The sequence below is a fragment of the Schistocerca nitens genome, chromosome 11, assembly GCF_023898315.1.
Source record: "Schistocerca nitens isolate TAMUIC-IGC-003100 chromosome 11, iqSchNite1.1, whole genome shotgun sequence".
In the NCBI taxonomy this organism is placed as follows: domain Eukaryota; kingdom Metazoa; phylum Arthropoda; class Insecta; order Orthoptera; family Acrididae; genus Schistocerca; species Schistocerca nitens.
Window position 1 is genome coordinate 84,478,898 of NC_064624.1, and position 15,530 is coordinate 84,494,427.

The following is a 15,530-nucleotide window of genomic DNA, read 5'->3' on the forward strand; positions in this document are numbered from 1 at the left end:
ATGGGGCTATGTATTTCAAACACATTTCAACAAAACAATAAGAGCAGCAAATTGCTTACTATCTAAACCAATAAATATCATTTAACTTAAAAAGGGCATCTTATTATTTATTAATATACACTGGATGATTATTGATGTACGAATACCACTTACAATAATCAAGGAAGCTAAATAGGCCTATGCTGGGTATGCCTACCAACACAAACTGCTGACCCCCAGACAAAAAACTTCGAAATTGCCGGACATCTGGGACAAATCGTGTTATTTTCACGAGCACACACATTCTGTAGACATGTTACCAAAAACTATTACCAAAAACAACTTTAAGCAACACCAAATTTTAACAATTTGTCAGTGGAGGACCCCAACTCTCGTTTAGTTAAGCGATATTCCATTCCCCCAAAACCCCCCTTGACCGACTTCTAGGATCACCACTGCCCCTGCGCATAAAGATATAGCGAGAGTGAATTGGAAACAGGTAGGCAACAACAGATCGCATGGTAAACAAAATACTCATCACAGATTGAACCGTGTTTGACTCACGACAGAATAACTAATTTTCATAACGTGCACACGAGGAATGAACACAGTCCATGCCAAGTAGTAGCAAGACATTTTCAGTACCACTTTTCTGTAAATGTACGGGCAGGTATAATCGATGATTTAATTATTAGACCTTACGTTTTACCTGCATGATGGATTCCTAACAATTACCGAAACTATCTAGAGGAGACATTGCTAACAACTTCATTGGAAAATGTTCCATTAGCCATATGTCACAACACATGGTTCCTCCATGGTGGTGCTCCACCCCACACTGGTCACACAGTATGGAGGTTTTGAATGGACGATTGCTAGGACAATGGATAGGATGTTTTTGTGCACATTGATGGCCAGCATGCAGTCCTGATTTAAATCCACTGGATTTTTTTACTTTTCGGGCCCTATGAAGGGAATTACTTATGTCCAGAAAGTAAATAGTGTGGATGAACTTACACAGAGGATATTCGATGCTGCCAATACCGTGAAGGCAAATGAGCACACGTGTGAATGAGTGTGACAAGACTGGGTTCGCCATCATGAAGCATGTGTTGAAATGAATGGCGGGCGTTTTGAACACTGGTGTAACACTAAACAATGTAATGTGGGTTTCATTACAGTACTTTTGTAGCAAAGGGAAACAACCTCAATTTAATTTTCATTGCAGTTTTATTGTAAAAAGAGAAAACAGTTGATTGTAATTAATGCACAACAAATTATAATTGGTTCATTTTGTACTATTAGTACCATTGTAGTATTTTAATACCTAGACACCACGCAGCATTCTTGTACACGTCCAATGCTCTGGTTCATCCATTACCTTTCTCTGACTACTGTGTCAATGTCTGTAATAGACAAGAAACGCTGTATGCCGTCAGATGACAATGTAAACAGAAGTGCATCAACTATCAAACCCACAAATATCTGCCTTTTAGGAGTACAAAAATAAAGAATGTGATACAGTGATATCTCAATAGATTTTTTTTTGTCAAGTACAATGACATGTACGTGCTGTATAATTATGGCAACTTCTATCATTTACACCCTGTATAAGTGTGACTGGATGGTGGCCTGAGGACTTTGTGCCCTGGTTAGGAGGTACCATTTGTTAGGGTCTATTATGATGAACCAAATGATGTAAAAATTCATAATGAATGTTAAAATTAGTATTGAGGTCAAGTAATGTTTCTTCTTCCTTCTTTTCATTAAAAAAAAGAGGGAGGGGGTGATCACCTACATGGTGTAGATTAATGTAGTGCGAAATCTTTCTCCCCTTGCTACAAGGAAGAACCTACGAGGGTAAGTCAATTATTATACACAAAGTAGTTATAAAATTTTATTGTAATGAAACAGGAAACTTAACAAGAACATCATTTTTCGACATAGCCTCCTTGCGTTTCAACACACTTGGTCCATCGTTGTATAAGCCTCCTGATTCCCTCATAAAAGAAGGTTCTCAGTTGAGCTGTGAACCGGGAATGAACCGCTTCTTTCACTGCTTAATCCGAGGCAAATCGACAGCCCCTTAATGCCTGTTAGATTGGACCAAACAAGTGATAGTCAGAACGGGCAAGATCAGGATTATATGGAGGATGATCCAGTACTTCAAATTTGAGTTTCTGGAGCGTTTCAGCAGTGTGGGCAGCAGTATTCAGAAGGGTTTTGTCGTGCAACAACACAACACCTTTTGACAGCAATCCTCAGCATTTGGGCATTTGCTTCGAACTGCAGGCTTTAGCCTGGCAGTAAACATCTCACTATAATGTACATTGTTTATTGTTGTGCCCCTTTCCCCATAATGTTCCAGTATTGGGCCTTGCGCGTCGAAAAAAACAGTAAGCATCAGTTTTCCTGCAGACGGTTGTCTCTTGAACTTTTTCTTGCATGGCGAATTTGGTTGTTTCCATTCCACACTCTGCTGTTTACTTTCTGGCTTGTAATGATGGATCCATGTTTCGTCACCAATAATGATCTTGTCTAAGAAGTTGTTCCCTTCATTACCATAGCAATCCAAATATTTTTTGCAGGTGTCCAACCGCATTTGTTTAGGCAACTGTGTGAGTTAATTTGGGACCCATCTTGCACAAACTTTATGAAACACAAGTCTGTTGTGGATGATTACATAGGCAGAACTGTGACTAATTTGCAGACGATGTGCCACTTCATCAATAGTTAATCGTCTATCTAAAAGAATCATTTCACATGAATGCTCAGTGGTTTCTTCATTTGTGGCGGTAAACGGTAGTTCGGCTCCTTCATCGTGTGTAACACTTGTGCGACCATTTCAGAATTTTTTCAATCCATTCCTAGACACTCCGTTGTGGCAAAACACTATTCCTGTACTGTACTGAAAGTCTTCAATGAATTTCGGCCCGATATGCCTTCTGACCACAATAAAAGCATCACTGAACGTTGCTCTTCTTTGGTGCAAATAGACAGCAGAGCATCCAATGAACAAAGTATGCGTCATCAACGTAAAATGACAGTACTACCAAAATAAACCAAAATATAACTAAATTGTGGATAACAATTGATTTACCCATGTATCTAATAGTAATTAAACCCTTTTCTCTCTGCAGAGACACAATTCTTTTCCTTTTTCCCCTGCTACAGACACTGGCTAGTTTTTGGCTGGAATTGCTCAGAAGGGAGAGTCCTCCAGAAATGGTAATGCTAACAGTAATCAAAATGCTTGAAGAAAAGGAACATCCTCTAAGTCTTCTATGAGAGGTAAGTTATTATTTACTGATGTTGGTGCCTTAACAAGTGTAGATTAAGGTTTTTATGTGAATAAATGATTAGGTCTCTCCAACAACAAATTACATAAGAAGTTCTTATGTTGTATAAGTTAAAATGGGTTTTGTATATTTCATCTGCTACGTGACAAAACTGGGTTTATACTGTTTTATACTGGGTGGCAGTAATATTAATTGGTATGGATTTTCAGGGGAGGTTAATTTAACTTACTTCACGTAGTTACATTAATTGCTTAACCTGGTTTAACTAAAAGATTAATGATTAAGCAAGACATGCTAACAGCTAATTGGCTCTCTTTGCAGTGTAGTCCACAGAAGTAGTGAAACAATGTCAGTACAAATAGTCTATGATCAGGCTTATTACAGTTTTACCACACTTACTGAAGTCAAGGAAAATAATCAGTTTCTGACCTTAAACATATTTTCTTCAATTCCTTTTACTTAAACTTTCATGTTAATTATGTCTGCTTTTTAAAAGGCACACGTTCCTGATACATAAGGTAAACATATGCATTTTTTTTCTTGCTATTATCATTTCTTATTATTTTCATCATCATTACTATCATTTTCATTTTATTTTCAAAATTCACATAACCACTCGAATCTTACGGAGAGCGTGTTGTTTGTGAGCTGTTTGCATCATTATAGCTGTTTCCGCTATGTTCTTGACAAGTAACGGAAACAGATGTGATGATTAAAACAACGCACAAACAACATGCTCTCAGTAAAACTCAAGTGTACAAACAATTTTCTCAGTTCAAAATCAGAGAAATGGCCACTGAAGATCTGCCTCATTCCAATCGCCCTTCGACTGCTCGAAGCGAGGACAATGTCAGCAAAATGCGTGATCTGATTAACAAAGATCTATGCAGGCAACTGACCAATTTGAGGACATACCAGGGTTGTCCTGGAGCTCAATTCAGTGCATTTTGACTGTTGATTTGGGGAGGTGTAAAGAGGCAGCAAAGTTTGTGCTGAAAATTATCACCACAGATCAAAAGGATCATCACGTTTGAGCCTGTCACAAACTGAAGGATACATTCAAAGACGATCTAAACTTTTTCAACAAAATCATCACAGGTGATGAGAAACAGTGCTATCGATATGATCCAGATAGTACGCAATAGTCAATTCTATGGAAGTTAACTGGCCCACATTGTCCAGAAAAAGCTCGGCTAGTGAAATCGAACGTGAAGACACTGTCAATTTTTTTTTTTTTTTTTACATCGAACGGATTGCACACTCATAATTTGTCCCTCAAGACCATACAGTGAACACCAATTCTATATGGAAGTTATGAAAAGTCTGCACAGGAGTTTGGTGTGAAAACGTCCAACTTTGTGGGATTCCAGTAATTGGTCCCTGCATCTTGTCAACACTAACACACACACACAGCTCTCAGTGTTCACCAGTTTTTGTCCTCAGCAAAGACGACTACCTTGACCCCGTGCCTTATTCGCCAGATTTACCACCCTCTGACTTCTTCCTGTTCCTGAGGATAAAAAGAGACTCGAAAGGGAAGTTTTCTGCCGATATCAAAGACGTACGACGCAGTGTCACGAAGGTATTAGCACTTCACAAAGAGGACGAGTTTAAAAGGTACTGCCAACACTGGAATGAACATTTGAACAAGTGCATTAATGCTAATGGAGTGTACTTAGAAGGAGGTCAAGGTTGTGTTTGAAAAACAATAAAGTAAATGCTTTCTACAAAGAAATTCCAGTGATTTTGGGGTCCCCCCCCCCCCCCCCTTTTATATTCACTAGTCCCACCCACCCCCACCGTGTCACATAGAACTCCTAGAAACAGCTTCCTGAAAATGTTTATGCACCCTTCTAAATGTGAGTTATTACTGCCAACACTAAGGCACTGTTTCTCACCTGAAATCTTGGTTGCGGTGGGAGATTGCTACGCAATACGGCTAGGGATATAAGTCAGGTCAAATGGCAACAACGTGGTTGAAGATAAGTTGGGAGACACTACAAATGTGGATACCACACTAAGAATGTTCACAATTTGAGCATGAAAAACTTTGTGTTTACTGAAAATAACAGACCGCTTCCCATATACTCCATTCTACATTACACAAAATATAATTAATGTGTGTGTGTGTGTGTGTGTGTGTGTGTTTGGGGCTGACAGGTGAAAATGTAATTTCACTGATTAGCAAGGACACTGCAATGGGGTTTGTCACTGAGTGAACACTATTTGATCATGTGGTGCAATACAGTGCTATTTTTCCCCATTCTGTTTTGTCAGCTTTTTGGAACAGCAGATCTAGTGCTGTCCATTGCTTCATTGTGATCTTGTCCCCTTGTGACTATTTAATACAAAATGTCAATTCCTCTTCTTAGTACTATCGAGGCTTAGGACTATTATTATATATCTTATCGTAATCATTATTAAACGTGATATATGATACCAATATGGATAATGTGGAAATTATCATCTGTGCTTCTGGTACCTGTGGGCTAGTTTATATCAAATAGCCAAAAGATTTTGACATCAAAGTGTCAGGTATTTATTATTTTTTATTTAAAGTATATACCCACAGAGTAAACAAAAAGTAGGCCTAATAAATGTAATATTCTGTTGAAGCACAGGTTATTTGTTTTTCAAATAACAAGAGAAGCATTTTTTGAGATTGCCATGAAACTTCAAAACTACTGTTGCTAGAAATCTGAAACTGAAAATGACTTAGATCGAAATAAATTCACCAAATCCAAGCAACTTGACATCAGTTGTTACAATACGGATGTCCTACCAGATGGTCACGTGATAATTTGTGCCGGACGGAGACTCGAACCCAGTTTTTCCCACTTATCACATGTGCTCACCTCAGGATTAGGCTGTCTGTACTTGCCTCCCAGACCGACCAGCACCTATGGTGTCGGGATGAGGACAACGTAACGTATAGAAGTTTGTGTCGATCCAAGAGGTGTGCACAGATAGCTCCATTCTAAGGCAACCGCTCACGATAAGCAAGGTATCTGGGTTCGAGTCCCAGTCCGGTGCAAATTTTCAAATGTTACCCACAGGTAAAACATTAGTACCTAAAATAGCTGACACCAAGTAATTCACATTCAGTTAATTTATTTTGATCTGAATTCAAGCGGCTGTTAATCATTATTAACGTAATACTCCATACTGGTGCAGCCCCTAGATTATAATGAATAGCTATACAGTCTTAGTCCCACTAATGCAGGCATACAGAATTAAGCTGCAGGCATTCAGTGATGAAAGTAAGACTACAGTATAGGAACGCAGTGTTTGGATCGGTCCAGGAGGTGTGAACAGATAGCCTAATGGTAAGAGGACCCCTTGCGATAAGCGGGAAATCCGGGTTCGAGTCCCAGTCTGGCACATATTTTCATATAACACCAGAAGGTACAACATCTGTACCTAATACAATGGTACCAAGTTATTACTATTTAGCGAATTAATTTCAAACAGTTGTCAATCACCATCAACATAAATAATGTAAATGTCTAGGTTTCATTGAGCTTTGATTAGAAATCTAAAGTGATTCTCAATTTTTTCTTTTTTTTAAAAATATTTGGTAAGTGTCAAAAACAGTCCTTTTGGTTACATACAATGTGTTAAATTTCAAGATAAAGAAAGCAAGGGTATTTGAGATACAATGTTAAGACCATTCTATTATGTACATTTTAAGTTGTTTAAGTAACAAGCCGGGAAATGATGACTTTTCTTCAGGACTGATAACCTCACTGTTTGGTCCCCTCTCCCAAATCGACCAACCAACAACTTTCCTCCAGAAGCAAAGCTATGGTATTAGTCTTACTAAGAACTGAACTACATGTTTATCAATCCTATATATAGTATGAATATGATGATGTATTTAAGTAATAAAAGTTACCCACCGTAGAAACAAAGGCTAACAATGACTTTAATGAACATCATTTGCATTTTGTTTGGAAAGGTTTAAGCAATCCTTTAATCCCACAAGAGAATAAAAATGAATAAAATAAGATTACACAAAGCAGTCACTTGAGCTATGTTACCTGAAGTCTCATTTGTAAGATGCCTTTTGTTTGGATTTTACAACAAATTGTAAACACGAACAAACAAAGTGGTTATTATGATACTTTATCAAAAATCAAAGTACAGACTCTCCCAGTGGCCGTACTGGGCTCGGCTTACCCTAGAATACAACCAGTTTAGATGTGTAAGAGACTTCAAGATATAGATAAGGAAAAGCAATGAAGCAGTTGATCCTTTTGGGCACAGAACACTAACTTTTAATTTCTTTGAATGTTGGCAAGCAACATACCATTAACTTTGAAAAATGGTAGGCTCATCTTGGTTCAAGCAGATGCAATCAATCGAGGTTCAATGACACATTTTCTGTAGAAGTCTTCTGTTTAGGAATGGTCTATGGTCTGTGCACCTGATTTATTATTCACAGCATATGGCTTAATTGCAACCTAAAATTCACACATTGGAATAAGAGAGGGAAGTCCCTCGGATGATTTCTGAATCGCTTGGTTCCGACGGTATTCCTTTGTTCAAAACAGATTCCGACAATGGTTTCTTGAGCTATTATTGCACAGCTGTTTGTGTGTCATAATTTCATTTTCAAATCGACATCGCATTAGCAGAAAGTCTGTTGTCACTGGCCCATAAATATGCTATAAGCACTTTTACGATTTGTTATGAGAAGACAGTGAATTCTGCTTCATTATTGTTGAAGTCTTGTGAATGCTGCCATTTTAAGATAGGCTGTTGAATGAAAAACATTAAATATCACTGTGTTGCATTTTACGCATTCTAAAATGTCTATGTGTAATACATGTATCCGAGTTCAGTATTATCCTCATTGCAGTATGCAACTGAAGGACGCATTGTGGATTGGCCGACGGTCCACCGGTAACACTGAATTTCATACATCAAAGCACAGATGAGTAATTTGCAGCAAAATTATAGGTTATGAGAACTTGTGAGTCATCTTGTATCATAAGAAAACTGATTGCCCCTTAATAACATGACCTCAGCAGTTTGGTCTCATGCCCCTTAATAACATGACCTCAGCAGTTTGGTCTCATAAGACCTTACCACAAATTTCCAAAAAATTTCTCCAATAACATAACAGCGTAACTATCATCTAAAAGTAGAATAGAAGCTACACCAAAACTTCCACTCCTCATTATTGATGATCCCTTGTAACTTAAGAAAAATCAATGTAGTGCAGTAGACTTGTACACTTAAAAATCAATTCCCCTTTCTACTCATCCTCTCCTCACCTTCAAATTTTATCAAAGGCAAACAGAAATACGGCAGCAATACATTTTTCTTAGAAAAATAAAAAATGTGTTTTTGAGATTTTCAAATAGATTTTTTCATCAATTTTTGCAAGGAAAATTTAATCTCACAGTAATTAACGCATAGTTCAGGTGCTTTCAATTGACAAGAGTATAGTTATAGAGCTATATGCAGAAATATTTTCCAAAAGGTTTGGAAAATCACGCAGTTTCTCACGATTTTAAAGAAAAAAGTCTAGCATTGGGAAACGCTGTTGGAATTCGCGGTGTTTGTTAACTACCTGGGTATTGTCAGATGTTCAAAAAATCTGACACAACTGAGACATCAAGGTCCAAAACTTAATCAAATTTGTCTGATCTAGGTACAAAATTACGCTGGGTACAAAATTAAGGCAGTGGAAGAAGCGTTAGAATAGTGGTATGAATGAGATGAAGTTCAAATGTATATTATGAGCTTCAATTACGGCAAAACTGAAAGCACCTGTCTGTCTGCCAATGCTTACTCATTTTTCAATGTAACGTGACGTACCTAACGTAGTTTCAAAAATAAACGAATAACAAGGATTATAAATACTTGCATCGCATTACATGCTCATTCTTCAAGTTACTGTACTATTTGTTCACAGGCCTTGATTAACAGCAAAATTGGTTCACTAGTGATGTAAAACAACTTACAGCCATAAATTAAAATGTACAAAAACTGCAGATCTTTGGTAACGTTTTTTGAATTCAAATCGTGCATGACTCAACACAGTAATCCCGTTACCACACTATTATTAATTTGTTTTTGTTTGTAACCAATAACAAACATATCGCTCCACATATTATTACGGAATAACTGTAAAACAAATGAACAGAGACTTACCCAACAGCTGCAGGCAGATCAAAATCGCGAAAGTATCACTACTCCCTCCTCAATATCACAATTTTTTTAATTGTTTCAAACATTAATTCTATTTCTAAAGGCGTTTAAATTACGTGAACCTGTTGTATCTTCATTTTAGTTCATCGAAAATCACTCTCACTGACATGGAAGTGAAAATTTTTTTATATCCAGACTGCTTTTTCAAATTCTTTCGATCGCCCATTTGCTATATCAGTCACTGCTAGAATCTGGAACGAAAAACTAATCTAATCTGGGTGAAGCCGTGGGTTTTACGACGACACGATAAAAGCATTCAACAAAACTTGTTACGTGAGCTTACAGTGGAAGACGTCAAGTCGTACATCAATGACTTAAGAATGGATGAGCATACATTTCTATATGTGCTCAGTGAAGTGTATCCTCAATTCACAAAGCACAATATTCACTTAAGAACTGCTACATCTTCAGAAGACAGGCTCACTGTAACACTCCGATTCCTTGCTGCAAGAGAGGGTTATGTTAGGTTAGGTCAGGTCAGGTCTAGTCTCCAATCTTCTTAATCTATTTTTGTATTCAGGGTGCCTCGCGTTGTAAAGCGCTTCATCAGCTTCATACATCTCTATTAATTTTGTAGTTGTCAGCACACAGCAATTGTATTTATCGGCAATGTTTATAAAAACACTACAGACGACAGAACGCTGCAGCGATGCTAGCGCTCAATGTGGTGGTAACCAGGTAACGTGCCACATTGCAGCGAACAGAAGACAAGCGATTTCTTTGATCAAATCTACAGCGAGGCCCTAGATTTGATCAAATATTGGACGACATTTGACAAAGTCCCTATTACACCATCAAAAATCTTTGACAAAGATATTGGACAAAGAAATTTGATAGTGTAATACCGGCCTTAGTGAAATGAGGGATGCTCAACTACCGGACCTACCGATAGATGGCTCTAGCGCGTGCCGGCCAAATATCATATCATTGAGTGTCCGCCAGAGGTCACTGGCGTCCGCCATATGTGAATTTGGCAAAAAAACTAAGTGTCAAAACACGGATGAAAATGTTTTTCGTTCTGCACCCTCATAAGTCTTTTATATTGGATGTTCTAGATATCTAAACATCAACATAATGATGTGTTTCTAATCTAGCGAGAAAAAACAGTGACACTTCTGCTATGAAATTCCTAAATTCGAGTGTGTTTTGGAAGTTTGACAAGCTGACCTATAAATCGTTTACTATTATTTTTATGAGTGCTTTACTTATTTGCCCGTTTTAAAACCCTATTTAAGATTCAATGGAGGTCAACGAATTAGCTTACTTGCCAAAGCTTTTAACTACAGGTATAATTCGGAAAATCAAGTGTGGAAAACTGTGAAGACGTCTCTTGAAAAAAAATGTTGACATAGTTTGCTTAGGGGTATAATTACTGACAACAGAAATTACAACAGAACTATTACAGTATTACTTACGGAAACAATGATTAATTTTCATTATCTGTAGTGATGCATTACCGATCTGCATATATGCTGACACTTTAATTGCAACATGCACTTACGAATTTGGCTCTGTCTTTGATCAGAAATTTAAATGCCATGATTTTATTAACGCATGGTGTATTTTAACTGAGTGATAAGGTAGAAGCACCAGTTTTTGACAGTGCTTCAGCCTTTGATAGAAGACAATAAATACTTTTAAATGAGACAAACACAAAGGCCAACGTTAAGGCTCCTCCTAAATGCATGACTTGTATCATTTGGAAGTTAAGTCTGGTAATAATATTATATTGGACTGATCCATAATGATGTAGGAAGTGAAGGAACTTGTTGAAAATAACATCAATCACAGTTGTTAATTTTAAGGTTGGGGTGTCTTAAAACTGTAATTTTCCAGTCTGACACCCAAACAATTACTGGTACCATGGTTTTATTTTAAAACCAAAATCAATTACACTATGAATTACAACCATGGAATTTTATTTCTGTGAATCTTGGTTCCAGTCTTTGACATGGTGTCAATCACTGGAATGACTGGTTGTCATTATAGGGCCCAAGCAGAAAACAAACCTGAAAGCGAAAGCTGTAGAAGCTGGCCAGACAGGCACCCCAATGGCTGCTACAATCTGTGTGAGACAAGGGTGACATTATATTGCAAATTTAGTGTAAAAAGTTCCATATTGTCTGAATTTGTCCTATGCTGACAGGACATTAAAGTCCAGTCGATTTTGTTATCTGCAAAAGTACACTAGCCAATACCAGTGGCACAAAGGTAGTGCCAAATTACAAACTATCCTGTAACAACAGAAGTATTGCTGGACAATGTACAGTAAATAATATGTAATAACCTGAGAAATTCAGAATTGGTTTGAAGAAATAGAACAGTATTTGGAAAGAGAGTAACATTTTGAAAATAACAAATTATGCAAGTAGAGTTTTCAGTTCTTATGAAAGCTCGCAAAATTTTTCCCCCCCTCTCCTCCATTCTCAAGGGAAAAATGTGATAACATAAAAGTGCATGAAAGTTGTGTACAATGTTGGAAATGATGAAAAGGAAAATCTCACTATGCTTTTTACAGCATATGCTGCTGTAAAGCTTGCTGCTCCTAAGAACATGCTTTTCTCCCTCCCCCCCCTCCCCCCCCCTCCCCCCCCCTCCCCCCTCCCCCCCCCCCCCTCTCTCTCTCTCTCTCTCTCTCTCTCTCTCTCTCTCTCTCTCTCTCTCTCTCTCTCTCTCTCTCCTTGGAAGAGTATTCTTGTAATAATAGCTAATAGCATACCAAGAACATGAGGGTGACACAGTGGAGATTTGTTTTCTGGTACAGATGTCTGATACAACTATTCCACAGCAAAGCTTACTTTCAATAGGTGTGGTACCAGTCCCATAGGATAACAGAATATTATGTCCTCCAGGAGTCACATTGGGTACACCACATAAACTGTACAGCAACTACAATGTTTTGTGAGCAAGTAATACCAGTCAGTATCTTTAATTTTAACATAATTCTTGACTCCCATAATTACCTGCTTATATGTGTGCATGTAGTACAGGTTATTGGTAAAGCAAATACTAATTGGATAGGTCTTCACAATTTTAATACTTAGCAGAAATTCTGGAAAAAAAGTAAATAGTTTTATTACTGTATCACCTCTATGGTGAATTAAGAGGTACTGACTGGTTTCTTTGAACATTTAATAGAAGCCTTCTTTGTGCCTGCTATTGATTAAGAGCCATTCCAAGTTCTGTACAGAACAATCTTTCGCATTTTTCATGACGTTTGTTATTCTGTACACTAATATTTCTTCTTCTAAATGGTGAATAATGCATTCAGACATTGTTGGTATTAAAGGTAATTCATGAAATAAATTATATTTAAACCAGAAAATTAAAGGTTCCACATGGCACATGAAAAGTAACTGACTACACCCATGTATGTACAGATTCCAAATTGTCTGTGAATTTGAGTTACAAACTTTTTTAAATAGAAATATGAAGAGCACAATACTTTGGGTCTACAATAACTCAAATGTAAAATACTTTAGTTTCCTATGGGAAACTTTGTTCTTTACAAGACTTGTGCAACTGCTTTCACTCTTAATGGAAAACTAAATGGTTTATGTTAAAGTTAACTAGCAGAAAGTGTAACCATTGTTACATAAGTAAGATTCCTTAATGTTAATTCCTTCCTTTGGCATCATAACTTGATAATTTCAGTTCCGTATGGGACATATGAACTAACAAAATGAAATGCTTTTATTACTATGACCAAACAAAATCTTTTTAACATGTACTACACAGTTCAAATCAGCAAAAAGTGTAACCGTGTAATTAAGTTAAATGTTCATGAAACTTAGGCATGTAACATGAATACTGAAATTTCCTAGATTTCCAAGTGTAACTGTAATCACTGTATTCTGTACTTTGTAGTGCTAGAAAGATAATTACATATGATTATTTGCATTCTCCCCGCCCCCCCCCCCCCTCAACACAGGAAAATATAACAGAAAGACCCCCTAGCAAAATAAAGACAAAATTCACAATATTAGGTTTTGCCTGACTCAGGCCCCCTTATTCTAGAATGGTTCTAAAGTAATAAGAATGCTTACGATCAATTGGAACATTGTGTTCATTCTAGGAAGTATTAAAACAAAAATTAACAGAGTAACAATTTTATTGCTCTTATGTTGCAGAGTATCCACAAACATTACTTTTTGAAATATAGGGCCACTGCATACTCCATTAGATCACACCCATCCTATGATTAAACTGTTTTCTTAAAGTGATAAATTCAAGTTGACGTAGTTATTGAGGGAAATATTTTCTCACACTGAAAGCCATCTGTCAAATAAGTCCCAGAACATAATTCTTTCATTAATTTCACACAAATCACCTTTTTTTAAATGCAAGTGCATATTTTGTAACACCAAACATCTTAAAATAAGCTTATAAAATAAACAATTATAATTTTGTTACAATATCTACACGGGATGTAAAGAGTTAATTTTACTTCAATGTGATTCATCCTTTCAAGTTCATCATTGCACAACCACAAATCTATGTACAAAATAGTTTTAAGAAATCTGTCAAAATGTCACACCCATCTGCATGGAATGTCCCATTACACAATCTTTTCCAATTTGAGCACTATACATGATTAAACAATATGAGTTTATTTAACTTCTGCCTTATACTTGATTTGTTGTTTAAAATTTTCTCAGCAGACATTTTTTTCCATATGTTTTTAAGCATATGCAGGAGTACAGGGATGCAATCTTACAAACAAGTTGAGTCTGATGTAATCCTCAATCCCAATTTCATAATGGTAATCATGACCAAGAGCAGCAGATGGCTAATCTACAATTTTATTTTTAACACAATGCAAAATCTTGGCCTGAATATACTTCTGTCGCATATCCCCAGCAATCACAAACATCTGAAACAGTTTCTCTGAATATTCTACAACAGAGTACACACAGTCACTTGTTTCAACCAGATTTCCCCAGTTAACAAAATTTTACAAATGCATTTTTATTGGCCATATTGGCAAAAGCATAGACAGCATCACATTCTAAGGCAGATTTAACTACTGGTGGCTTCCGTATGTGAAGACAGTCTTTGTATGTGATCTGCCTTGACAGGTGCAATGACACATACCCTGCAATATAATCGAATATTTTTTGCTTGTAAAATGAGAACTTAATGTTATCATCAAGAAGTGCACACCACTTCTCTACTTCATTTTCTGCAGCACTTTCATCACTTTCTACTACATGCTTTCTTGCATGAAAATCATGAACAGGTGGCAAATAACACAAATTAAAATTTGAGCAATTCCCATTCATTGCAGTGACACTGTTACCTAAGAGCAACTTTCTCATGGCACATTTGAACTGGTATGCATTTGGATTGTTGTTCCAATCACCTCTGGACAGAATGCAGGAAAAAAAAAGCCCTTTGTGGTCTTGTGACAGTTTATATGTTAGCAAATACCTAAGAGGAGATTCAACACGAAGCATACTTGCCAGACCTATGTGCCTGACTGATTGCATATTGAAAATTATCCCAAAAGCAAAAGTATTTCTTGCATGGAGCAGCAATGGAACACCAATGATTTTTAAGCTTTGGATATAATTTTCAGTGTCTCTGAAAATACCAAGCCAATAAGATTTGTTGTCAAGTCTCAGGGGACTCTTATACCCTTTTCCTAATGGATTTCTGGAGTTCAGAATATCAAAATTCCTGTCAATATAATAAAAAAATTCTACTGTTGCTTCACTTCCTTTAAGATTTGTATCACGAAACCTCCTCAAAAACTCTATACTATCTGCCACACTAGAACTCATAGTCTGTGCAGCTAATGAAACATTCATTTTTCTATTTACATAACTTACATGAACCATGGACCTTGCTGTTGGTGGGGAGGCTTGCGTGCCTCAGCGATACAGATGGCCGTACCGTAGGTGCAACCACAACGGAGGGGTATCTGTTGAGAGGCCAGACAAACATGTGGTTCCTGAAGAGGGGCAGCAGCCTTTTCAGTAGTTGCAGGGGCAACAGTCTGGATGATTGACTGATCTGGCCTTGTAACATTAA

At 37.1% G+C, this 15,530-nt stretch overlaps 1 long non-coding RNA gene across 1 annotated transcript in view; it reads right to left on the reverse strand.

Moving 5' to 3' along the window:
• Positions 1–9,939, reverse strand: part of LOC126213375 (uncharacterized) — a 68,973-nt gene extending 59,034 nt beyond the window's left edge. Inside the window, exon 1 of the long non-coding RNA XR_007541154.1 lies at positions 9,441–9,939. This is a non-coding gene — a long non-coding RNA (uncharacterized LOC126213375). The remainder of the gene's footprint in view (positions 1–9,440) is intronic.
• Positions 9,940–15,530: the final 5,591 nt, after the last annotated feature.